General features: G+C 47.3%; 1 protein-coding gene across 3 annotated transcripts in view; it reads right to left on the reverse strand.

Annotated features, from left to right (window-relative positions):
• CSTPP1 (centriolar satellite-associated tubulin polyglutamylase complex regulator 1) overlaps positions 1-24,511 on the reverse strand; it is a 1,657,587-nt gene that overhangs the window by 594,144 nt on the left and 1,038,932 nt on the right. The gene's annotated exons all lie outside the window — the stretch shown is intronic.

Genomic DNA, 24,511 nt, shown 5'->3' on the forward strand with positions numbered 1-24,511 from the left:
GGACTGTGCTGCACATGACCGCCTGTGACTACTTTGAAGGATAGCAAAGACCATGCTTTATTAGGGAACACCATTTTTTATTAAACTTGATACATCATTTGTGCAAATGAGTTCGTCATGACTTGATCAGCACTTAAACTCTTAGCTACATTGCAGGAGAACAAACCATTAAGAACATACCAATTAATACAACTGACAATAAGTCATTCTCTCATTCGTCCACATTCAGCTCCATTCATCCAACAATTCACTTATAAATTCTTCCCAAATACATCATATATGTGGTAGGACCTTCTAATGGTCCTAACTAACAAGCTCATTTCATAAAGTGCATTCAATGTACAGGACCACTAAAGTTCTAACATATGTGATCTACTAATGGAGTGGATCAAATGGATGTAGTCTGCGATCACATCCCCAATTTTTCTACCGGTTTCGATGTATGATGATAGCTTGAAAAACGTCTTCATCAGGAAATAACATATATATATATATATATAGACACACTTGCAACAGAGGACTGATAGTTTATGTGCAAGGTAAAAGAACGCCACAATAGCGAAAGCCTCAATGCTTGTGGCCAGAAGAATAGAGAGTCAAAAATGCCAAATTAAAAGTGGTGGACTCGCCATATAACAATTGAGAAATAGACGATAATTCACGTCCCAGATATTATGCCGGTGCAGGAGGTCTTGAACCGCATACTCATAAATATACTGCCGTCATCTCACATGGCCCGGAGCTTGTCCTCACAGTCACGGAACGTTCGATGCCGAGACCCCTTGCACTGGCATAATATCTGGGACATGAATTATTCTCTATTTCTCAATCGTTATATGGCGAGTCCACCACTTTTAATGTGGCATTGTTAACTCTCTATTCTTCTGGCCACAAGCATTGAGGCTTTCGCTATTGAAGGACTTAGAAGAACTTGTGAGAGCAGTGATATCTGGGATTCTATCCATCCAAGAGTAAAGTCAACTATTTGAGCAGAGAAACCCGAGGGCAACCACGACATGGGAAATCGAGTCTTAAGGGACATACAAAGGAGATTCATCTTGGGGTTATCTTACGCAAAGACTCAATTATTTGAAAAAGGAGAAGGCAGAGCACAGGGTTTCTAGAGCACACGAAGTGCGCCAGACCACCGAACATTGACCAGTCACAGGAACATTTCAATTACCAAAATACACTTCAATTGTTCCACCCACCTCTGATCCTGAACACAAAGTTTAAGCGGCCGAAATATGGGATGAGGTGCTGGATTCAGCGGGAGCGCTACAGCAAGAAAGGTGCTCGGCTTGGCGCTTCAAAGTCTGAGTTTTTATAAAGAGCGATAAAGGTCAGCATTCGACCAACACACACAGGTTCAATACAAATGAATCACAAACATTGCTTCAAAATGGTTCCTAGTCAAAATGCAGAGCCCATAGAACACGGTCCAGAAGCTTATCATTATCAAGTCATTCATGCAAGGAAATGGCAGCTCACATGGTCATGGCTTCCTGTGTATCTGCGCTCGGAACACCATACAGGACAACGCCCAAACGGTCGGTCCAATAGGCAAGTGCAGCCCAACAAGGGTCAGTTGTGTGGGCCAACGTGGTCACTATAACGCAGCTGACGACGTAAAGAAAAAACAAAGAAAAATGGAGGAGGCAGCACAGTAACAGTTGCAGGGTCCTCCTCTAACCTTTACCCTCACACTGGGTAACGGGAGGGGGCGGAACGGCGCCAAAAGCACCCCAAAGCCTGCAAAGGGCAAACAAAGGAAAGGGGCGGGGTAAGCCCCTTTATAACAAGCAGGGTCCTACAGCAGGAAGCATCCAGCACCTGCAGTAGGACCCTGCCTACCCGCCTGGAAGAAGGATTTCATTTTCCACCCATCCACCCACGAAAGGAAACGGAAGGAAGGTGATACCTGGACGTCGCTGTCGCAGGGCGGTCAGGCTGGTGTAAAGCGGTGTTTGGGCGACCAAGCACAAAAGACAGACAGACAATGAGCCAGAAGGAAGCCGGAATGGTCTTTGCTCTTCTCGGACCAGCGCCTCTTGGGAGCCTAACGGCAAGGGCGTCTGCTGGTAACAACAAAGGCTCAGCTTCCCCCAAAAAAGAAACAGCGCTCTCCCCACCCAGGGGCAACTGCATGGGCAGGATAGGCTCAGGCACAAAGGGTTGGGAGAGTTGGGCCTACTATGGACACTATACAAAGGTACAGGGGGAAGCAGGTGAGGTCGGACACGGAGCAAGCGCCACACTTACAGACTGTATTTCACTATATGTGTACAGTGATCCTTTTGTTGTGGAAATAAAACTGCGGCCAAGTTTGCCATTTGAAACTACTGTCTCATGCCAATTAATTTTCTTGTAAGAAAACAAGGTGCAGCGAAGGAATGAGCGAATGATGGCTAATTGGCTATGGGTGCAAATGGACAAATGCAGGGGTTATGAATGTTACCGCCCAATCTTCTTTAAAATGCACCATTCAGAAGGCCACCACAGGGCGCAGGCAACATAGCTGCCTAAGAGCAAGGCTCTGTCCCTGTCCTGATGTTATAAGGTGATTATTTTTTTTGTGTGGAGTTGTGCTTCCAGAGCCCCCAGAAGGAGAGCCCCCCGAGTGTCAGGGGTGGTGGGGGGGGGGGGCACAGCTGCAGCCCAGGAGTGACAAAGAAGTTGCAGGTCTCCTTGTCAGCGAGGTAACGGGCGGCGGAGGCCCATGGTACCCAATGGCCGGGTATAGTTGCTGAAGCACAGGAAACATACCCGCAGTGGGAGCATAGCACCGGCTGGGCTCTGGAACAGCCCCTCCAGCGAGGTGAGGCTGGCACCGGCAGAGGGAAGGGGGTGGAGACCGCAGGCCTCCGCCCACAGTGCACTATAACAGCAGCAAGTGGCCTGGGAAGCACAGACGAGCCCCCGCAGTGGCCGTGTAGTGGAGAGCGTACCCATCTGGAGGAGTGCTGCAAAGGAGGGGGAGACTGGAGGAGCCGGTTTATAGGAGAGGACTACCTGGGGTGGCCCCCAGACCGCAGTGGATACCACCATCTACTGGATGACAGGAGACCTGGGGATCTGAGGAAGGCTGCCCCACCCCCGCTGTAGCGATCCCACCAACGCAAGGAACTGTAGGACTGCACCGAGAGCAGCAACACCCAAAGAAGAATTGGCAACGCCGCAGGTAACAGGCGAGGCCAGGTAACCTGTGCCCCATGCAGCCAGGCAGGGGAGAGGGACGAGCAACAGCCCAACAAAGGGGGGCAGTGCTCCTACCTCTCCCCCAGTACAACTACAAAACGACACGCAGTCACCGCCAGCCCGGGAAGAGAAGAAGGAAGGGCAAGGTGTTAAACAACACCTCGCCCTTCCTCCCCAAGGGGTGCTAAGGACCAGTATGTCAGGATGGGGCAGAAAACAGTCAGGATCAGCAGTGTTAGGCACCACATGGTGCAATTGCCGTAGGCGTCAGCCGGCTGGGGGAGCAGGGAGGTATGGGGGCTGGCAACCAGCCCCCCACACAGGCACAACAAAGACCCTGAGTCCAATATAAGGAGCTGCTTTTGCAGGAAAAAAACAGAATCAGTTTGTGGTCCCTGCACGGGGACCCAAGCGATCCAGTTTGGGTCCCTGCATGGGGACCCAAACAAAAGAGTACTTTGTGTAAATCAGCCTCTTCTTTTTCCCAGAACCCTTCCACCCTAGAAAAAGGGCGAGAAGAAAGAGAAAGAAGACAGGTCACTGTACGATGACCCCACACTGTCGTGGGACAAGAAAGGCGGCATGGGCCAGAGGGGGTAACCTCGGGACCCGATGCCCAAAAGAACAGCATATTATGGTTACTGTAATTATGATTATGTTTTTTTATGAGCATAAGTGTGCAATTAAATCTCATGGCCTTTTATTGCCAAAACTTACCCAATGCTCTTGTGTACTACCTGGGGGGAAAAGGTATTGGTTTTTCACACCCCGGTTATGTTACCACTCTGCCTTCATATGGGTCCAGTGGCTATGGACAACGCTGCAGGTACCAGGCGAGGCCGAGTAACCTGTGTCCCATGGCAGCCAGGCAGGGGAGAGGGGTGAGCGTCAGCCCAACAAAGGGGGGCAGTGCTCCTCCCTCTCCCCCAGTACAACTACAAAGCGACACGCAGTCGCCACCAGCCCGGGAGGAGAAGAACGAAGGGCGAGTTGTTAAACAACACCTCGCCCATCCTCTCTAAGGGGTGCTAAGCACCAGTGTGTCAGGACGGGGCATGAAAAAGTCTGGATCAGCAATGTTAGGCACCACATGGTGCAATTGCCGTCAGCCAGCGGCGGGGCTGGCAACCAGCACCCCACACAGGCACAACAAAGACCCTGTGTCCAATATAAGGAACTGCTTTTGCAGCAAAAAAACAGAATCAGTTTGTGGTGCCTGCACAGGGACCCAACCGATCCAGTTTGGGCCCCTGCAAGGGGACCCAAACAAAAGAGTACTTTGTGTAACGCAGTCTCTTCTTTTTCCTAGAACCCTCCCACCCTAGAAAAAGGGCGAGAAGAAGGAGAAAGAAGACAGGTCACTGTACGGTGACCACACACTGTTGTGGGACAAGAAAGGCGGCACAGACCAGAGGGGGTAACCTCGGGACCCGATGCCCAAAAGTACAGCATATTATGCTTACTGTAATTATGATTATGTTTTGTTATGACCATAAGTGTGCAATAAAATCTCACAGCCTTTTATTGCCAACACTTACCCAATGCTCTCGTGTACTACCTGGGGGAAAAGGTATTGGTTTTTCACACCCAGGTTATGTTACCACTCTGCCTGCATATGGGTCCACTGATTACATCAGACATCACAGAGACGGGTGCAGAGGTGGTTCCCAGTCCTGAGTAGGAGGTGAGAGGGGCCAAGGCAGAGTGAGAGCTGCAACGGGGTGGCCATTCCCCAGAAACACAGTGATCCTGGACCTTGAAGGGGTAGTCGAAGGGGGAGTCCCCCAGTGGAGATGGCATCAGCAATAGACTGAGCAGGAAGGCTGACACCGTGAGGGGCAGCAGGCAACCCCAATAGAGCACCCAGGAGGCACAGCTGGACCCCAGGCCCCAGAGAGTCAAAGACAATAGGAGGGAGGCCCGCCCCACAGCGGGGGCCCCGAAGGTGTGTGCTTAGGGGACGGTGGGGCTTGAAGGCACCGCAAAGAGTGGTGGTGGGCTAGAGGTCGTCCATAAGTGCCCAGACTGGAAGCAGAAGGGGAATGCCCCGGGGGTCTGGAATGCAAAATACAAGAAATAATTGGAATGATCTTGGGGTCCAAGGAAGGAGAGAAGGTAACCATTGACAGTGCACCGTGCCGGAGGAGGGAATAGATGGGCACAAACTGTCCTGGCCTGAATGCACTATTACTGCGACAAGGTGAAGATACTCGAAATGGCACAGCGCCTTGGGGAATCTAAATATGGGGACTCCAAGGTAGCCATCTTCCAGGACCTCCCGGCCCCCACTCTGTTGAGGCGTGAGAAGTCGCCCCCCTAACCAAATGGCTCAAGGAGAAGGGGGTGAGGCACAGATGGGGGTACCCATGCGCGCTGGTAATTGAATGGGAGGGGCAAAAGTTCCAACTGGTCACAGAGGAGGAGGTCAAATGCACTACGGAGGACCTGGTGGGGCCGGAGAGTGGATGTTCCGAAGAAGAGTGTGGGAATGGACAGGAATCTCAACACAAGCTCAGAGGCCCGGACCCGGCGTCGGGGAGGCGCAGGGTGCTCGGGCCAGGAAGTTCCAGAAACTTAATAACGTCTCCCTCCAACGAGAAGACACCTGAACATGAGAAAGAGGTTTGGGGACCCCTGTGGTAGTCCCTGTTTTTCATGCTGTCTTTAGCCTTGGGCTGGGCCCCAAGGATTCTCCTGTCTTGGTTGGTCAGGGAGGAGAGAGGGGAGGGGATGAAATTACACTTTGGGGGCGATGTAAGGGAGGGTGATGGAGCCCTACGGTGTTTTTCAATCAGTTCACAAGTTGTTTATCAGGTTGGATGTGAGGAGAGGAGGGGGCAGGAGGCTCGTGTCAGTATGTTGGGTGCTGTGGGGCGGGATTTTGTTACAACATCAGAGGAAGGGCGAGGGTCGCAACAGAGGTTTGCAGGGCAGGGACAATGTCTCTGGTGGTTCGACAGGTGTGACCACAATATTGGGGGGACATGGTTGAACGCCTCAAAGAGGGAGGGGGAGGGAAGGTGGGACGACAGGGGAAGGGGTCGAGGGGGTTGAGGAATGGGGGAAAAGGGGAAGGCGCAGGAGGGGGAGCAAAGGGGAGGGGGTCCTTGAAGTGGAGGTTACAGTGGGTTAGGAGGGCACACCAGATGGAGGATCTGAAGGAGACAGTGCAAATAGGGCTGCAGTCCTATGGCTGAACTGAGGGTGGCCACATTAAATGTGAAGGGGCTGAACTACCGAAATAAGAGTTCACTGACCAGCAATATGTTCCACCTCCTTCAGGAGACCCACTACAAGCAGGGGGCTGTGTCTCCTATAAAGGGAAACGATATAAGCAAGCGTAATCCGTTTCCCACAAAGCCCAAAAGAAGGAGGGCGTGGGCATCCTAGTAGGGAAGGTATTCCGGATGATGGAACTGTAGATCAAGAGGGGATTTGGGGGCCGGTTCTTGAGGATCAAGGGTTTATATGAAGGAATGAAGGTTCCGCTGGCCACGCCATATGCACCCAACATAGGACAGTTGGGCTTTGGAGTCAAGGTGAATTCTGACTGATGTGTAACACCTTCGATACATGGCTACCTGAGACCAACTACATTGCTGCTACAGCACTTCCCTACAATCTGCTTCATGCTAAGCTGTTCCATTCTGGGGAACTGAAGAGAACATGGGAAACCTTCAAGAGGTCAGGACCTCATAACAGGGCACTTGGGCCTGCGAGCTGCACGAGCTAAGGAGTTGAAAAAAGGACCACTCTTCTGATACCAAATCTACTTGAACATTTGTTTTGGGCGCTCACTTGCCAGTCCAGATATTTAAAGAAAACAGCTGCATAGCACTCAGGCGTCGGGCTCCCAGCACTACAACACACTGGGCCTGTGGCCTGCACAAGCACGCTTAACGCCATTAAAAAAGACACCCCTTCTTACACAGTTCCCTGATCGTTTTGCACATGCCCACAAAGAGCCTAACACAGTTAGAGTGGTATTCTATAAGTCCAAGGAATGACAAGACACTCTTTTTGTGCTTGGGAGGTTCCGATTGCATAATGGCTAAAACCAATTCCTCTTTAGGTTCCACTCCCCGTTCATTCAACGTATGCCCTCAATATTCTATTGAGGGCAAATGGAGACAACACTTTTCCTTCCTAACAGTAAGTCCTGCATTGTACAACACCCTCAACACCAATGCTAGCTGCCGATCATGTTCCTCCAAATCCTTCCCTGTAACCAGACCTCTTGGAAATACACAACACCCTTGACATCTTTCAACAGAGCATGCATCACCCTTGGAAGAAAGATGTAGCTGACACCAGTCCAAAGGGCAATCTTTTAAACATAAATGTCCCCTCATCTGTGACAAAGGTGGTATAATCTTTCGAGTCTGGATGTAACTTAAACTGATGATATGCTGAGGCCAGGTCAAGTGTGCTTAATACCTTAGCACCTGCAGCTAAACGTACCAAACTCCTTAATGTTAGGTAGGAGAAACTTAACAACCAACTGCCTTGTTGAGATCTCTGAGGTCCACACATAACCGCACCTGTCCATTGCTCTTACGGAACACTGCCACAGGTGAAACTCATTCTGAGGCATCCACAACCTCAATCACACCATCTTTCAACAATTTCCTGATCTCCCGTTTTATCACTAACTTCCGCGTAGTACCTGGCATGTACAGGAAGAGAGAAGATAGTATGTACAAAGGGAGAGTAGGGAGAAAAGCAGAGGCCAGTGGTGATGATCCAGCCACCTTATTTGCTGTAGCAGAGGCCATAAGGCTATTATCCTCCCCATCGCTGATTCCGTCACTGCAAATGTGCACGCAATGCAGTTTCATCACAGTCAGAACACTGTAAGGAAGGCATGGTATCAACAGTAAGAGAGACACAAGTGACCACAGTTCAAGGGTGTTTTATTGAACTTCAATTGGGTTTAATAAATGCCTATCTAATCCCAAATCTAAAGATGGGAGCAAGCTACGACCAGCAAATAATAATAACGCAGTCCTAGTGGTATCTTGTCAAAATAAACGGGCCTATACTAATAAACCTATTTCCAATCCTTACCTCTAAATACAAATAGTGTGGGGAACAAGGTTATGCAAAAGAAAAGTGTTCAGGAAATGATATTCAAGCCGTTGGCTTCCCTGCCCCATTTTTTCAGCACGGGATAAGGCAGCACAATCGAGCTTAGCACAGTCTCTGCCTTCTCTAGCACAAGGGTGCAGTTCAAGACTCCAACATCATGGCCTTCTGTGCCAAAGTCTCTTTGCTGTTCAAAGTCTTTTCTTTCAGAGGGCCTGATGCAACAAACAAATAATAAATGTCCTTTCCTTTCAGGATTCTCCTACGTACACTTTTCTCAGGTGATTTACTGTTCACCTCGGATCCCCCTCCACCGTACTCAGATCCACTTTAACACAAAGTCCGTATTTCACATATACACAATTTTCTTAGGATTTCCACGTATCCAATTTCTCGGGTGATTCTTGGTTCACCCTGGATCCCCCTCTGCCGGGCTCAGATCCGTTCAAACCCAAAATCTTCAATTAGCCTCCCTCTGCCGGGCTCGGACCAATGTATCTATTGTGACAGAAACTTGCTTTCATGGCCACAGGCCCCAGAACACAAAAACCACACCATCAAGTGATAGGGGCAATGGGTCACTTGACTCACTTATGTCCCTTTGGGACCCATAAACACAGGGGCCCTGGCTGGACTCAGTCCTGGCGCCTTTGGCGCCAGGCTCATATAGAGATGTGAGCAGGAACACTTTATTTCAGTGCAGGAATGCTTTTATTTTATTTCAGTGCAGGAGTGTTTTAATTTTACAAGAACTTTCCAGGAGCTGAAAGCCTTTATTCCAGAGAACATCCTCATGTGCTGACTCATCAGGTGTGGCTTCCTAGGCCTGGTCTTCATGTCATGTGCTGACTCATCGGGTGTGGCAGGGAGGCTGAACCTGGTGGGCGTGGCTTCAGAAGCTCAGCTTTATAAGCTGCTCCATCCTTAAGGCCGGTGCTTCGTGTTACTGTGCAACGTGATGCTCACCGCCGCTTGGACCAGTTTACTTACCTTTGAAACCAGGCGTTCTCTTGCATACTCACCTCCAGGAAACCGGTGCTTCATAGCTTCATCTGCAGACTCATCTCCTGACATCCAGTGATCTTGATCCCGATGCCGCAGCATCACGCTCCGCATACACGAACTCGGACCCTGTGAAGAAGAAGAAAGACAAGGTTAGAACATCCTTCCTAGGGCCGCGCCGCATTTGAAAGCTGCACGCCCCCTAGTTAACAACTTACCTGCTACTGTACCGCTGCAGCTTCGTTCCTCGTTCCCTTCAGCTTCCGCCTCAAGCTCTGCAGCTTCTGCCGGGCTGGCAACATCACCTGCAAGAGAAGAAAGCAAAAGAGCAAACATCAAGGACAATACCAGACAACAAACTTTACAATACAACAAAAACAGACGAGGAAAGACAAAAGCGAACAGGAACACTTACATGAAGTATAGTTGCTTAGTCACAGCAGGACTGGACTACCACATGCAAGGGACCAGTGAAGGAACTCGGTCCAGATCATACAAGCGCCCCTGCCAGAAGCAGCAGGACGGAGTGCTCGCCAAAACTAATCAACAGGTGAGCTTTCCAGGGACAGCGCATCCCACGGGTCCACGGTTTGGGAGAAGGGGTCTGGAAGGGGATCAGGTGCACAAGCTGGTATACTCACGCACCCTATTCTGCACACAGGAGCAGTTCCGAGCAGCATCACCTATTACCACCAATCAACACATAAGCGCAGAGGGCGAAGTCGGACCCGAGCGACCTCACCCCTGGGAGGGCTGCAACCGTGCCCCAACGCCTCCGCAGAGACCAGGTGAGCATAACAGAATGCGAAGCCTCTTCAAATCTCTGCCTGGGCATTATGGAAACTTCTGAAACTGACCAGTTGGCCAGATTAATGGGAGAGTTACGGGCTGAAGTTCATGCATCAAGATAGGAAACCAATGCCCTAAGGAGGGATATAATTGTGAACCGGGAGCGGACAGATGAACTAGCAAGGCAAATGCTCCAGGCACAGGCAGGCCATGTCCCAATGCCGGGATATGGCCCTCCTGCTGCACCTCTAGTACAGGTGGTTCTTCCAGGGGGGGTTCCCGTGGCCCCGCCAGAACGCTTCACAGGCGATCCGAATAAGTACGCCATCTTTATGAATCAATGCGGCCTACATTTCTTGTGCAGACCTGGGGCATTCCCCAAAGATCAAGCGAGAGTGGCATTTGTACTCTCATATTTGGGAGGTAGTGCAGCGGACTGGTCAATACCCTTGGTAAACCAGGATGATCATTTGCTTCGAGACTTTAGAGGTTTCCAGCGTGAAATGGAGAAACCTTTTGCACGGCATACTCAAGGATGGGCTCTGGACAATGAACTGTTACCACTACGGCAGGGTAACCAATACCTACTAACATATATCGCTTCTTTCAATCGTCTGATAGCACAAACTAACTGGCCAGAGGAGAAAAGAACTAAGCTCTTTTACCGAGGCTTGCGAGGGGTACTTAAGGACGTATTAGCCCAAGTAGTAAATCCTCCAGAAAGATGTGCTGAATACATCGACCTGACAGTGCAGCTCCATCACAGATTGTAGGGTCGGAAGATGGATCGGGCCAAGGCTGAGGGGCAGTCGGTCTAAGTGTGACCATGTGAGAATCAAACCAATTCCGATGATCAGTCCGAGCCAATGCAAATCGCAGGCTTGCGGAGCCCACTCATCAAGGCAGAAAAGGAGAAAAGGAGACAGCAGCAGCTTTGTTTGTACTGTGGTAAGGCAGGTCACTATCTCTGAGAATGCCTGGTGAAACCACCCAGGAAAGCAGCTGGAGCAACTGACAAGGGTGAAAAAGAAGAACAGGACTCGGGAAACTCCAACTCCCCGGCAAGCGTAGGGGTCCACTTGTCGAGTGGTGAAAAGGAACCTATACAGACTTCACATCTAGTCATCCCTGTTATCTTGGTAAACCACAAGCAACCATTGAAAATACATGCCTGGGAGGCATACATTGACAGTGGGGCTGTGGGAAATTACATGGACCAAGATCTGGCTACCCGGATAGGCCTTCCTCTCCGACAGAAGCAGGTTTTGGAAAACGTCACAGCAGTTGATGGATCTCAGCTATCATCCGGCCCAGTGAGGCATTACACCGAGAAGGTCACGCTTCTGTGTCAGGATGGTCACCAAGAGGACATCACCTTCAATCTCATCGGCGCTCCTCAGTTCCAGATGATATTGGGAATGCCCTGGCTGGAGACCCGCAATCCCAGGATTGACTGGTGTAAATGAGTTCTGACCTTTCCCCAAGACTGTGCCGACACCTGTTATAGCAAGGGATTCTCATTAAGAGGTCTTACCAACCCAGGCTCGTCGAAGAAAGAAACCCTACTGGGCCTTACCAGTTCACTACCACCTGAATACCTGGATTACCAAGATGTCTTTCAAAAAGAGCAAGCAAACACCCTACCTCCGCACAGACCGTATGACTGCCAAATTTATCTGGCCCCTGGAGTTCAAGTTCCCTGCAGCCGGATTTACGCCCTAACAGAACAGCAAAACCAGCATCTAAAAACCTACCTCGATCAGTATCTGGCAAATGGCTTCATTCGTCCGTCCAAGTCCCCTGCATCCTCATCCCTCTTTTTTGTGCCTAAAAAGGAGGGAGACCTGAGAACTTGCATTGACTACAGAGCACTTAACCCGATCACGGTAAACAAACGGTACCCGTAACCGCTTATCAAACCGGTACCCATTACCGCTTATCCCCGAGCTCTTGGATCAAGTAAAAAACGCTCAGATACATACAAAACTAGACTTACGAGGGGCCTACCATCTAGTAAGAGTCAAAAAAGGAGATGAGTGGAAGACGGCCTTTCGCACGAAATATGGCCTTTATGAATATTTGCACTTTGGACTATGTAATGCCCCGGCGGCGTTCCAATTTTTCATGAATGACGTGCTCCGCGAACTGTTGGACGTCTGCGCTCTTGTCTATATTGATGACATTCTTATCTATTCGACCACCAAGAAGGACCACGTCAACCATGTCTAGGCAGTTTTGGAGAAACTGCGGCAACACCAGCTATATGCCAAATTGGAGAAATGCTTCCTTGATGTGACAGAGGTAGAATTCCTCTGCTTTATTCTCGCATCACGGGGTGTACGCATGGACATGCACAAGGTAGATGCTATCCCTAACTGGCCCCCACCGACATCCATAAAGGGAGTACAGAATGTACCCGGGTTCGCCAACTTTTATCACCAGTTCATTCCTGGGTTCTCCCAGATCATCCACCCAATCATCTCTTTACTATGGAAAAATAAACAATTTAATTGGTCCGCAGAGGCAGAGAAAGCCTTCCAGGAGCTAAAACAAGCACTTAGCACAGCACCAATACTACGGCATCCTCGACCAGAACTGCCATACGTGGTCGAAATTGATGCTTCCAACATAGCAATGGGAGCAGTCCTGTCACAACAAGACCCAGAAACAGTTGCATCCTGTGGCATTCTGGTCTCACAAGTTTTGAGCCTCTGAATTGAATTGTGCAATCACTGATAAAGAACTGCTACCAATTAAGGCAGCGTTCAAAGCCTCGAGATATTATATTCTTGGAGCTAGACATACAGTCACTGTCATCATGCAATCAGACATTGGAATCTACAATATCTGAAGACCACTAAAGCACAATCATCACGCCAACTCCGCTGGGCTCTCTTCTTTGTGGAATACGACTTCATCATCACCTATAGACCCGGAGTACGCAATGGAAAAGCGGACGCCCTGTCTCGCATGAGTGAGGGAGAAGAGGCATTTACTACACCAGACCCCGTGGCTATCATCCCAGAAGGACGAATCCAAGGCATGATTGCCGCAACCACCACTCTAGACAACTTAAAATATGACCTGCAACACTTGAGTCCACCAGCGCAACAGGAATGGCTAGGGAAGGGAGACCGGTATACGATCGTGGACAACCTACCATACTACCAAGGACGATTGTACATCCCGGATAAGAAATTACAGAATAAAATCATCGCAAACTATCATGATTCATTTGTAGAAGGGCATCTGGGAATAGCCAAAACCCTAGCTAAAGTAAAGAAAAATTACTGGTGGCCAACTTGGCGAAAGGACATTGTCCAGTTCCTCACAGCCTGTGGCACCTGTGCACAACACAAGTCCCAAAAACAAAGTCGCGCAAGTCTGCTACGTCCTTTAGAAGTACCTCCAGCACCTTAGCATACGCTATCAATGGATTCTATTACAGACCTTCCCTCCTGTAACGGATACAATACCATCTTAGTCGTCGTAGATCTGTTTTCCAAAATGGCCCACTTTATTCGCCTGAAAGGTCTCCCAACTGCTTCTATTCCAGCTACCGTGTTTTTAGAACAGATTATCCAGCTACACAGGTTCCCATCAATATTGATATCAGACCGAGGAACTCAGTTTGTCTCTGCATTCTGGAAAAGGTTTTGTAAAATTGCCAAAATCAACCTCCGGTTATCTACAAGCCATCACCCCCAAACCGACGGCCAGACCAAATGAACTAACCAGACCCTCGAGCAATACATAAGGTGTATGCTGTAACAAACCGAGGATACCTGGAAGGACATAATTTGGTTAGCAGAATACGCATATAACAACTCCATTCACACCAGTACGGGACAAAACCCATTCTACATAGTGTACGGTCGACATCCACGGACATTCGTTTTCGACCCACTCGAATAATTAGAAATGCCTGCTGTAATGACCTTACACAAAACCATCACACATGTTCTTAAGGAAGCAGCAGAGCATCTTGCCAGAGCCAAAGAGAAACAGAAGCAGTTTGCGGATCAACACCGAAGGGACGCTCCCAGCTACCAAGTCGGAGACAAGGTTTGGTTAGCATCCAAAAACATCCCCCTGAAAGGACCATGGCGTTCCGTCCCAGATATCTGGGACCCTACACTATCAAGGCTGTGATCAACCCTGCGGCTATGAAATTAGAATTACCGGCCCACATGTGGATCCACCCGGTGTTTCATGTCTCCCTCCTAAAACCATTGAGACCAGGTACGCGGATCGATACTCCACCGGATCCCGAAATAGTTAAAGGAGAACCAGAATATGAAGTTAAAAGTATCCTAGACTCTAAAATGGCCCAGTCCAAGTTATACTACCTTATAGACTGGAAAGGTTATGGACCCCAAGATCGGACCTGGGAACTCAGTGAGCATGTCCACGCCCCACCATTAATCAGGCAGTTCCACCACAATAACCCCACTAAACCAGGGCCAGGGGGGAACCACGCATGAGAGGGGCCTTGAGGGGGAGTGCTGTCATGGCCACAGGCCCCAGAACACAAAAACCACACCAAGTGATGGGGGCAATGGGTCACTTGACTCACTTATGTCCCTTTGGCACCCATAAACACAGGGGCCCTGGCTGTCTCAGTCCTAGCGCCTTTGGCGCCAGGCTCATATAGAGATGTGAGCATGAACACTTTATTTCAGTGCAGGAGTGCTTTTACTTTATTTCAGTGCAGGAGTGCTTTTATTTTAAAAGAACTTTCCAGGAGCTGAAAGCCTTTATTTCAGAGAACATCCTCATGTGCTGACTCATCGGGTGTGGCCCCCTAGGCTTGGTCTTCATGTGCTGACTCATCGGGTGTGGCAGGGTGTGGCAGGCAGGCTGAACCTGGTAGGCGTGGCTTCAGAAGCTCAGCTATATAAGCTGCTTCATCCTTAAGGTTGGTGCTTCGCGTTACTGTGCCCTCGCGTGCAACGTGACGCTCACTGCTGAATGGACCAGTTTAGTTACCTTTGAAATCAGGCGTTCTCCTGCATACTCACCTCCAGGAAACTGGTGCTTCATCGCTTCATCTGCAGACTCATCTCCTGACATCCAGTGATCTTGATCCCGACGCTGCAGCACCGCGCTCCGCATCTACAAACTCGGACCCTGTGAAGAAGAAGAAAGACAAGGTTAGAACATCCGTCCTAGGACCGCGCCGCATTTGAAACAAGCCCTCCCACTAGTTAACAATTTACCAGCTACTGTACCGCTGCAGATTCATTCCTCGTTCCCTCCGGCTTCCGCCTTGAGTTCTGCAGCTTCTGCCGGGCCGGCAACATCACCTGCAAGAGAAGAAAGCAAAAGAGAAAACATCAAAAGCGGAACAGACAGCAATACAAGACAACAAACTTTACAATACAACAAAAACAGACGAGGAAAGACAAAGGCAAACAGGAACACTTACCTGAAGTATAGTGGCTTAGTCGCAGCTGGACTGGACTACCACGTGCAAGGGACCAGTGAAGGAACTCGGTCCAGATCATACAAGCTCCCCTGCCAGAAGCAGCAGGATGGAGAGCTCGCCAAAACTTATCAACAGGTGAGCTTTCCAGGGACAGCACATCCCACGGGTACCACGGTTTGAGAGAAGGGATCTGGAAGTGGATCAGGTGCACAAGCTGGCATACGCATGCCCCCTATTCTCCACGCAGGAGCAGTTCCGAGCAGCATCACCTATTACCACCAGTCACCACATAAGGGCAGAGGGCGAAGTCGGACCCGAGCGACCTCACCCCCGGGAGAGCTGCAACCGTGCCCCAATGCCTCCGCAGAGCCCAGGTGAGCATAACACTTGCTTTAACACAAAGCTCTCAATTGATCTCGCTCTGCCGGGCTCGGACCAACTTTATCTACTTTGCCATAAACTATCTTTAATGTATCAACATCGAAGATTTTCGATTGTGCATGGGATTTTGCTTCACCCGTTGCAGGACCACTTCGATTCACAATCCTTTGCCACTCTTTCACTTTTGTCAACTCTCATCTGGACACCTTACAGAGCCCTTCGATTGAGAACGCACGTGGTGCCGGACAACTCAGTCAAAGATATTGTATATCTTGGTTTCAAAGTTCCATCACTCATCTGTAATTCAACGTTACTCACGTTGATTTTCACACGCATTTCATACAATGGTCAATCCAGTGCCCGCCATACAATGTTGCTGCTTGCAACCTTGTCTTCAACAAAGACTGGTCTTGTATTGGTCTCCCCAACTCACCGGCTGTGTTGATTTCACTGGCGCTGCTTTGTTGTTGGAGTCAAGGACAGTATCACAGCAGCTGGCGATTCTCCCCGCCTTGATTGTCGACGCGGCAGGACCCGGTACCTCCGATACACAATGCAGGATTCTTCAGCCTGGTTTCCTGGTCTTACGATTTCTATTCTCGAGGCTTCAGAAAAGTAACGGTTCCTTGTCAAAAAGGTCATGGGAATTTCCTCTCCTTGTGATCCCCTTCGGTTTCGCCATCTTTCTTCTCATGTTAAACTGCCATCTTGGAATTGCTGTTTCCTTGCATGCTTTGTCTCTCTCAGATTGTGCTCTCGTGCTGCGCCTTTAATCCGTGTGGGGAAGTGTAATGGAAGTTAGGTGTGCGTGATGGTCAGTAATTGACTGACCCTTCCTGACCATTGTGTGGGACACATCAGGTATACAGCTTGGGCGTTAGTCTGTTTCTCTCACAGTGGGCTGTCTGTGTGAAAGTGTTCATGTTGTGAAGGGGGGGCTGAGTTCTTAAGTATCCTACCTGGTAGGATGGGGTACAGATATTACAGGGAAGGGGATACCGTGTCTCACCATCCAGTGTCCCACTCCCACTCCCCAAGGTGATCCTCCCACACTGGTCCACCCCCAGGAATTGGATCCAAAAGCGATGGCCGTGTCCTGGACACCTGCATGACAGATCCCTGGGGACTAGTGGGTGAGACACCTTCTGGATTCTCACAGCACCCACACCGTGCTTCAGACATTTTTACTGAAGCCTTCACCTTCCAATGAATATCTGAAAAGAGGATTTCTGCGTCACTCTAAATACAGCATTAAGCCTGAAGCACTTCCCTTGACAGCCACACGGAGGTCAGAGAGGAGAGGTGGTAGTGTTAATTCCCATTGAAGGTTGCTTCTGGGCCGGAAGGACAGATTAGATGTCACAGCAGTGTAGAGAAGCAGATGTACATGTCATCTACAAAACTCAGCCCCTCACCGCCATCGTATTGCAAGAACAGCAAGAAAGCACTGTGCATGACACTTGGCCTCATCCCAATAACGCATCGAAGATATAAAAGATGTTATGCGCTCAGACAACCCTATCGAATGTACCCTCAAACTGAAGTGGTAGAAGGAAGTCTGCAGACACCATTGAACCTAGAAGAACTATAAGTAAAATCGGAAAGGTGTAAAGTAACATCATGAAAAATAAGACACAAGGACGTACTGAAATGACATACTGAAACGATATATGAATACTTAAAGAAAGAATGAAGATGTGACTGAAGTGACAAAGTAAACGAACATGTGGCTAAGAACAAAATCATATACAGTGAGAAGTAAGAAGGGACAGAGTAGGTGTATATATGCAGAGACGCAAGATAGATAAAACATATAGAAGCTTGCTGCAGTAAAAAAAATATAACACAAAAGATGCAAAGAGCACATGCAAGACGGAGCGACCAATTCTCCACAGGCCGAAGACGGAGCGACCAATTCTCCACAGGCCGAAGAGAGTAATAGCACCCAGTATAATTTAATATAATTTAATCAAATAGCACTAAATAAGAACAGAACGGACAAATCACAGTCTCCTTAAACGTGGTTCAAGACCAGAAAACCAGGCCTATTCATAATGCTCCAGACAGAGATAGCAATGGACCTTAACTTCCTTTAAAGTTCTGGAGAAGAGACCGTTCAGCAAGTTCAACTACAAGGAAGAGACATTGGCTTAGGGCTTGGCTGATGAGAGATGTAGGTTAATCGGCTAAGTGTACAGTTGTCTGGCGTTGGTCTCAGCACATGGGTTTTGTTTTGCTTACGTGCTGCTATCGAGCCGAATGTCCAAGGTTGGTTGAGGGTGCCAACTAATCAGGATGGCCTATGTGATGATGCACTATATACTGTTGCAGAAGCCAATCATCTACTATTATCCTATTATTAGCTGTAGTATACATAGTTTGAGGTTTTCCCAGGCATGCCTACTCAATAAGGGGCAGCCAATGATGTTACCAGAACCTAAATAAGCTATAGGTATATGTTCCCTTAACCAATCCCTCCGCTTGATAGGTTTTTACACAAAGGATGATGTCATAGTGGACATACATCGAGGTGTAAAGCCTTAGTGTGATGGAAATGTATTTGCGAGTGTGTGAGCTGCAACTTGTTTTGCTTGCCAGATCTCCCTACTTCATTGAATTGATGATAAAATAGTAAGTTGCCATATTATTTGAGTCTATCCGGTTATTTTGGCCTAAGTTATTGCAGTAATCCCATTCTGCACTTGGATTGCTCCAAGTGCTGCTGCACAGCATGGGGTCGGGGCAGGAGCCACAGGGCCTGCAGCATGGTGCTTGTGCCAGGCTGCATATGTCTAGCAAGTGGCTTGTGTCGAGTGACCGGGGACTAGCAGGTGGCCGATTCCAATGATCCTCAGGCTGGCCTGAAAAAAGCATGGGACTGCTGCAAGGGGGTTTAAGGCTGGTGAGCTGGTGGAAAGATGCCTGCACGGGGTTGGTACTAGTGGGGACCAGTGTCAGGACTTCAATAGGTTTGAGGTGCCCGGAAGAGCTAGTAAAGGTGATCCTGCGAAGCCCCTCTGGGAAATGTTCCAACTACCACACGGATAAGGCACAACAGGATTCAAAAGTCTCGATCAACGATCACTGGACTCAGAAGTGGCCTCTTTCTGATACTGACACTGTTGCGGTTTTCGGTTTTCGGTTACCTGTGGGGTGCGGCTTGAGTCAGTGCACTGCAGTGCAGCAGTACAGGTGCCTTTGTGAACTGAGGTTTTTTTTTTTTCCTCGGAACCTGCGTGGCGCTTTTTGAGACCCTGTGACCCTGTGATCCTCCCCTACATGCGAGACTCCCGTGAGGAGCCCCGGAGACACGAAACCCAGAGACTAGAGTACGGCAATCACTGTGGGAGCAAGCCGTTGGAGCTGCTGGAGCAAAGCGAGCTGCCAGAGCGGAGCTTCCGTGAGCGGGACTGTGGTAAGGTGTTCACAGGTGTTGCCTAGCGTGTTTGTCCCGTGCTGTGCTGCTATAATTGCTGGGTCCGCTCGTAAGCTGTAAACTGTAAGCTTTTTACCAACACGGAGTAGCCATTGGTAGCAGAAAGCTTTTTGACCACCGGTGGATAATTGAAGGTTTAAACGTACCTTTAATGTACCTCTAAAAATAACTTAATGGACAGTGTCATTCTTTGAGGATCCCTGCCGTAGGAACGCAACTGAATGAACGGTCCGTGTATTCCGACTCCGTGTCACTTGTGCCATTACTTCTCACATTACATTACTCTAAACAGACTCCAGCTGACGTGCTTCGCTGTTATAAAACAACTGAATGAGTAATGTGTTTCGTGTGCTAGGGCGACTGTGGGTGGAATACCTTTGAGCCCTGAGTGATACTGTGTTATTCATCAAGAGTTTTTGTGGAAATACAAACACACGTGGCATATGGGAGTGACTGTGGACTTTATGTCCTTGAGCGCAAAATGCTCAAAAGTGTGTATTCTTTGCTAGTTGTTAAAATCTGTAAGACGGTGACCTTGAGTTTAAATTGCCTTGGACCCTTCATTGGCGACTGCGGGCCACTGAGCCTTTGACCCAAGGGTGGTATGCTGGTGCCGATCTAATCAATAACTGTGAGACAGCTGCAATGTATAATCTGCAGAGTTCTGCCCACCCTGATGATTTCCATTTGAAAAAGATCATTATAGAGGGTGTTGGTAAGGATCAGGTTGAGAGCGTGCAAGGTATGCAAAGTAGCTCCTCTTTGAAACGCTATAAGACAGGTGGGGGTATATTGCGTCCACCGCCTAGTGTGTTCTCTTTGGATAATCAAATTCCCTCAACCTCCAGCTTTTTTAATTCATCTGTGGACCTTCGATCCCTGCAAGGCCAGGAAGTGGGAATCTCCACACCGGTCAATCATCTTATTCGTGATTCATTGTCCTCCAACTTAGATTACACTTTGAGGACGACCACAATGAAAAATGCAATATTATCCCATTTTTCACAAAGCTCACAACTAACAACTATTTGCACCGTAGTGGGTGCACCAATAAATGAGGTAAATGTGCCAGGGCTTACAAATGAGATGGGCCCCTGTGATGAAAAGTTATTGGAATTAGAAATGCAAATACCAATGAATGTATCATATGAACTAAATAAAATACCGGAAGAACAACAAGAGAATCGGGGAAAGGAGGCCACATTCTATGAACCAATTAGGTCGGTGGACTTGTCTGCAAATATCCAGCAACAAGGCCAAATTGATTTAAATCCCCCCTAATTCCTCCAACAATTACTGCTTTGAATTTTGTGTTAAGCTCATTAGTGAAAGTTTTTGAATCAATTAAATTGGAGGTACAGCAACACTCAGGGATATTGTTGGAAATATCGAAGGAATTGGAATTGAATGACATAATGGCGATGGCCTTGAAAACAGCTGTCAATGAAGGTATGGGAGCTATCCAAAAGGAACTTCGGGAAATTTCAAGAGCGCAAGTGACAAAATTGGAACAACTTTCGGACCAATGTGATCTGATGAAAATAGATTTAGGGGTTTTAGTGAAGAACTCAAAGTCACCTTCAAATTTATATGACGAGAGTTGCAACTGTGAGCAAACACTAATAACCCCTGAGCCTTTGCCAGATGATTCACCCTTGTCAGAATCAGTGACGGAGCAAGCACTAATAACACCTGAGCCTTTGCCAGATGATTCACCTTTGTCAGAATCAGTGATGGAGGAATTTCTCCAAATGGCACAGGCTATAGATCTAAATGTAACATCTAAAGTGCCTTTTCCGGTACCCCCTGGAAAGGCTATTATAAATTTGGAGGAACAGGGAGTAGAGAAAAAAAGAAGAAATTGTCAGGCAAAGCGAAAAAGAAAAAGAAAAAAATGGCAATGAAAGATGTGTCAAAATGACCAGAGGTGGTGAAAGGGAAGTGTAAAATAAAAAGGAAACATCTGACAATTGATACTAATCGTTTTATGAAGCTTTTTAAGGCAAAGGTTGGAGAGATGGAAATAGCAGAAAAAATGAATCCGCAAGAAAAAGGAAAAGGGAAAAAACAGAAAAGAAATATTAAAGAAAAGGATAAGAAACAAATAAAAGAAATCCCGGAGGCGGACAGAAAGAAAACGACAGTGGGCATTCAAACCTCACATAGTGGAACCTCCAAAGCGTATAGTCCCAATTTTTCTTCTTGCAAAGAAAAAACCAAAGGCGATGGATCCTGCAATAAAGATAGCCCCAATTTTCTTAAAAATTAAACCTCAAGAGATGGGTCCTGAGGGAGTGGGCTTAATTCTGGCAGCAAGTGGTGAGAGATATAATACAGGGACAAATATAGGTTTACATTTAACATCCTTGGCGAATCCGGTGTCTGGAGGCAGCAAAGAAGTCATCCAAAGCCCTCTTTGGGTTGATAAGGGTTCTGAGCCAAAAGAAAACATACTAAATCAACCTCAGAGGGAGCCTAAATCAAACCTTTGTGACAAAACCTCAAATCACATAAATCAGCATAAAGATCTTAGAGTATATATATCAAGAATGACTCCAAACTTCAAAGTGAGGGATCTGCTGAATCGTTCCAAGATCCTATCAGAAATTAAATATATCCCGGGTTTGAAATACTTCTCCTCAGAAGATATTGATGCGGTAAAATTCCCCTTCTCTCCAGACACAAACACTGTTGAACTACTACTAGTAAAATCAAATTTGGGTCTGGAATCTATTTTGGGGGAGGAGGAAGCCTGGGGAATAAGGGGTTTCAATGTTTCTAAGATATGCCCGATGTCGATAACCCCTTCTCCCCAGTGGAAAGGAAACCACCTGTGCAATCAAATCCTCCTTAGAATGGGTGTTCAACAGAAGAGCCTCTAGCAAAAAACAACTTGAAGGTATTATCATGGAACTCTAGAGGCTATAACGCCATTGTCTTATAACCGAGAACATCTTACATCTTTGGATCTTTTGACTTGATCTTTTTTCAGAAAACCTGGTTGACATGTGTAATTGGAATAGATGAATTTACCACGTATAATCAATTAGCAGTAATGTCAGAAGCAGGGAGACCTTCTGAGGGACTGATGACAAGTTGTAAAAGTAATGCTCGCTATGAAACCAGGTTATTATCAAATGAGAAACAGGGTATTCTGATAGTGAGGATGGAGCTGAAAGCCTCAAATATGGGTCAGAGTTGGATTCTGGTAAATCTATTTTGGAACCCTAGTCAGGGGGGTCTCTTGGATTTCTTATCACAACTCTCTGATCGATTGGTTGATATGTTCTCTCTCTTTCCCATGGACGAAGTACTAATAGCAGGAGATCTGAACTCTCAATGCCTACCAACAAAAGATCAAGCCACAGGGAAAATGTGCCATCAAACAAATAATGGAATAATGTGGGTAAATTTCATGAAGGGTTGGGATTATTGGAAACATTAGGGGAGATATCCCGAGTAATGCAACCTGGCATACGGGTTCAGCTTTCTCTACAATTGACTATTTTTTTGCCTCTGGAAATATCTTTGAAAACTGTGCTACATTACTGGTAGAAGAAGGTAATGTTGATGACCATGCAATGCTTAAATTATCAATAGATGTCAACTTGTCCATAACTGTCTCTATATATACAGATAAACTGACTGTGAATTTGGCTGTATTAGAAAATGTGATAGAGGTGGAAAAAGCTTGACCAACAAATTGCAAAATTTGGTGGATAATGTTCCTGAGTCTCAAATGTATGATTCTTGTACTCCATTCAATTTTCATTTGTTATTAATGGATTTGGATCCCCAGAAACAGAACAACCAAACACGTAAATTGTTTCATAAGCATTCCTTTAACTAACAGATAATGCAACAGAAGAGATTTATAAGATCGAAAAAAGCTGAGTTAAGAAGAGCTAATCTCGATAGGAAGTCATTTGAGATAGCGCTAATCTCCATCAATAATTACCACAGAAATTGGAAATGATCTTTTAAGTCAATCATCTTTCAGCAAGATGGTGAAGCTATGTTAAGGTCCATGAGTCAGAGAAACTCAAGAAATTTCTGGGATATTCTAGGGGCAAAGCAAGATCAGCATATGGGTAACCAAGATGCTGTACTACAAGAACAGTCGTGCGTGGACCATTTTTCAGTGGTATATGTGTCTGCAGGTTCCTATGTAGATATTAATTGGGAAACTGCTCACTGGTCACTCTCATATACTAAAGCTGACATAGAGCATTTAATAAGGAGCTCTTCTAGATCGAGAGCGGCCGGCCCAAATGGGCTTAGTAACTGGACATTGAAAATGAATCCATTACTGTGGGCCCACTTACTTAAATTACTTTTCGATCAAATAATTAGAACAAAACGTCTCTCAGAGTCATGGAAAAATTCAATCACAATTCCGATTTTTAAAAAAGGAGACAGATTCCTAGCAGTGAATTGCAGGCCAATATCATTATTAGATGCTGACAGTAACATTTTTGTTGGCCTAATTCTAAGGGAGTTAGAAGATTGGGCCAAATTAAATGGCATAATTCCGAAACAGCAAACTGGTTTCCGAAAGGGACTATCCACCTCCCTGAATGGTCTTGTTCTTAGCTGCTTGAATGAGGTGTGGGAAATAAATATGGCAAACCCCTTTTTGGAGCTTGGATTGACCTTACTCAAGCATTTGATACGGTCAATCGGGCACTTATGTGGTAGAAACTGTATGCCTGGGGAGTTCCATCACACTTGCTCTCTATCCTAGTTGAACTCCATCAAAATACTAGAATGAGAGTAAGAATCTCGAAAAGTGGACAATTAACAGACCCAATACGGGTGCGCCAGGGATGCTTGATAGCGCCTCTCTTGTTTATTCTCTTTATGGCTGATCTGGGATTGGACTTGAAAGATAGTGGGTTAATATCACCGCGCATGGGCTCAACTAAAATTAACTGGTCCGCTTATGCCGATGACGTAGTGATACTGGATCACTCACAGGTTGGCCGACAGAGATTGCTCTCTGCACTTGACTTGTATGCCCAAAAGAACGATCTCAGGATAAATCTGGACACATCTAGGATCCTTATTTTTAAACATCCGAAGAAAATACTCAAGAAGTATTCCTGGGAATTGGACCATAGAAAAATTGAAATTGTGTCTGAGCTTACTTATTTGGGAGCCATAATTAAATCATACCCAACTAAGATCTATCT

Source organism: Ambystoma mexicanum, chromosome 11, assembly GCF_040938575.1.
Source record: "Ambystoma mexicanum isolate Mex_15411 chromosome 11, UKY_AmexF1_1, whole genome shotgun sequence".
NCBI classification, from domain to species: domain Eukaryota; kingdom Metazoa; phylum Chordata; class Amphibia; order Caudata; family Ambystomatidae; genus Ambystoma; species Ambystoma mexicanum.